This window comes from Macaca nemestrina, chromosome 1, assembly GCF_043159975.1.
Source record: "Macaca nemestrina isolate mMacNem1 chromosome 1, mMacNem.hap1, whole genome shotgun sequence".
In the NCBI taxonomy this organism is placed as follows: Eukaryota; Metazoa; Chordata; class Mammalia; order Primates; family Cercopithecidae; genus Macaca; species Macaca nemestrina.
In genome coordinates this window covers 110,869,456-110,872,759 of record NC_092125.1, presented here as the reverse complement: position 1 = coordinate 110,872,759, position 3,304 = coordinate 110,869,456, and the positions used below count along the sequence as shown (strand labels likewise).

Sequence of the window (3,304 nt, the reverse complement as noted above, 5' to 3'; positions counted from 1 at the left end):
TTTAAAATTGAAAAGAAGGCTGGGCATAATGGCTCATGCCTGAATCCCAGCTCTTTGGTAGGCCGAGGTGGATGGATCACTTGAGGCCAGAAGTTCGAGACCAGCCTTGCCAACATGGTAAAACTGTGCCTCTACTAAAAAATACAAAAATTAGCTAAGTGTGGTGGCATGCACCTGTAATCCCAGCCATTCAGGAGGCTGAGGCATGAGAATTGTTGAAGCTGCTTGATGGAGGTTGCAGTGAGCCAAGACTGTGCCACTGCACTCCAGCCTGGGTGACAGAGTGAGACTCAGTCTTAAAATAAAATGGCCTGTTATGGGGGCGGGTCCTACGGCGGGCGGGGCGGGACTCCGGTGCGAGGTGGGTCCTGCAGGTGGCAGCCAGAGCTGCGCACCGCGGTGGTGGAAGATGGCTGTGCGGAGGTGGTGGACACTGAGCTAATGCTTAGAGTCAGGCTGATCCAAAAGGACACAAATGGAGAAATTCTGTGGATGTGGTGTTATCCTTCCACGACAGCCACATTAAGGAACCTGCTGCTGAGAAAATGCTGCCTTACAGATGAAAACAAACTTCTCCATCCCTTTGTCTTTGGTCAGTACGGAAGAAATGGTTTTATATCACAACAATTGAACTTCCAGAGTCTTCTATTTTGAAAAAGGTGACTCATTTTTCTGTTGTTCTGACCACCAGAGATTTTAACCCAGTGAAGTATGCTGCCTTCACTAGGATATTGTGTAGAAAGTACCCGAAACATGGGAGCCCAGTTAAAATGATGGAGAGTTATATTGCAGTTCTCACAAAGGGGATGTGCCAGAGTGAAGAAAATGGCCCTTTCCTTAGTAAGGATTTTGATGTCCGAAAGGCCTACCTGGCTGGCTCCATCAGAGACATTGTATCTCAGTTTGGAATGGAAACTATTCTCTCACACACAGCACTGATGCTAAAGAAAAGAATTGTGGTGTATCACCCCAAAATAGAAGCGGTCCAGGAGTTTACCAGGACTCTGCCTGCCCTGGTGTGGCACTGACAGGACTGGACCATCCTTCACTCTTATGTGCACCTCAACGCTGATGAGCTGGAAGCCCTGCAGATGTGCACAGGTTACATTGCTGGATTTGTAAACTTGGAGGAGAGCAACAGACCAGACCTCTATGATGTGTTAGTGAATCTGGCAGAGAGTGAGATTGCCATTGCTCCCCTTGCAAAAGAGGCCATGGCAATGGCCAAACTGCACAAAGAAATGGGTCAGCTAATTGTTCAGTCTGCAGAAGATCCAGAGAAATCAGACAGCCAGGTCATACAGGATATTGCTCTAAAAACGAGAAATCTTTACCAACCTACCACTGTTTTCAGAAGTTTCGGCTGATGGAGAAAAGAGAGTCCTTAATTTGGAGGCGCTAAAGCAAAAACGATTTCCGCCAGCAACAGAAAACTTCCTTTATCATCTAGCAGCAGCCGAACAAATGCTGAAAATCTTACTGTGTGACAGAATGTATCACTGATGACTGATAGAAAGCCCTCTTTCACTCTGATTATCCATTAACTACATAAAGTCCTGAAAATAACAGAGAAACTGTTATATATTTTTAATGATTTATTTGCAGGTATTGAGATTTGACCTGAAAAACAATGAAACACATGAACACACTTCTGATTCTCTCCCAGCTGATTAGTTTCCTGCCTGCTCTCAGTGTTGGACAAAGTGCTGTAACTACTTTATATAACATTACAAAACAGCTAGAGGTCCTGGGGTAAGAGAAAAAAAGCACATCATGACAAATGCGAAAGCTTTCATTATTACACGTTCCAGTTTGTCTCACTGTGTAGTCATAAGCTAATGGTTTACTTTCAGAAAGCTGCCTGAAACATTGCTTTGTATTCTAGGAAGAACTTTAATTCCTCCTGAGAAACTCTACTTTCTGAGCCCAACTGCTAAGTTTTCTGTGGAACTGTCTAGAAGATCATTCAAGAGAGCCTGCAGTTGCACTTTCTTGTAAAAGTTAAAAACAAAAAACAAAAAAAAAAGGTTTTTCCCGGCTTTTGAACATTTTGCCTATGAGAGTTTTGCATATATTTTATACTTGAGTAGACAACTTTAATAGTCCATATTTATACTATCGCAGATGTAAGCATTTGGTAAACGTTCAGCCATTAACACTCATTTGACCCTGTTAGCAATATTCTTTTGAAAAAGGTGCCAGTCCTTATGTCGTAAACTAAGAAGCCCATTGAATATAACAGTGTGTAGGACTGAAACAGTGACCTTATATTATTGCTAAGGGAATATGAGATTAACTTCCTACAGGGGCCAAAACCAGAGAAAGGCTTCCAACAACTTTGGTGAAAGTAATTTGGCCACAAGTCAAGCCAACTGTTTGTATTCATTTATGTACCTTTTTCACAACTGGAGGCCTTAAAATTGCCAAATCAGCATGGAAGCCTCAATTATGTGCTTGTTAGTGTGTCATTCATGTTGATTGTAAGGGATTATTTTCACTCAGTACTGATGTCCTTGGAAATCTTACCTGGAAACATGTTTGCAAAAAACATTATTGGATCTTTCATTTTTTTCTTGGTATTACATATTTGTTAAATAAAAATTAAACACCCTCCCTTTTTGAGTGAGGGCAGGGGAGGACCTGAAATAAGACGATGTTTACTAAGGCAAATTATAGAAAATTAAATCTGCACTTTATGGAAATGAAAAATACTAACATCTTTTTCCTCATTTTTTTTGTATTACTATACTAGCTAATGATCAAAGTTGTTAAAATTATAAATTTATGATGCAGAAATAAAAAGGAAATATTTTGATATTCAACTAAAAAAATAAAATAAAAAACAAAGTACAATAAAATAAAATTGAAAAGAAAATACTAAATTTGAATATGTGTAATATACGAGGTGTTGTTTTCTGTATACTGGATTTCAGTATAATGACTATTTCTTATTTTACTTGTATTCAAAATTAAGCAAGTGTGCTTTAAGTAGAGAGACTATAGATCTAATCCATCTATTTTCTTGTTTTTCTTTTTGATTTTTTTCTACATTCTACAAATGCTACTGTTGAGAGGTGAATACAGATCCCATCAATGTCTGATGGATGCTCAGCATTTGTGTGGAGTAGCCACACATGTGGTCATCTCCATGTTGAAAACCTGAGGTCAGAGTAGACCAGTGGTCCTTGTCATCTTCAGCTGTGTATTAGAATATCATGGAAGTTTTTTAAAGGTACTGATGCTCAAATCACACCCCAGACCACTTAAGTGAGAACCTCAAGATATCAGTTCAAGGCATTCATCT

General features: G+C 39.8%; 1 pseudogene; it reads left to right on the top strand.

The window, feature by feature from the left end:
• Nucleotides 1–549: 549 nt before the first annotated feature.
• Nucleotides 550–2,741, top strand: LOC105479301 (DENN domain-containing protein 10 pseudogene; annotated as a pseudogene).
• The last annotated feature ends 563 nt before the right edge of the window (nt 2,742–3,304 follow it).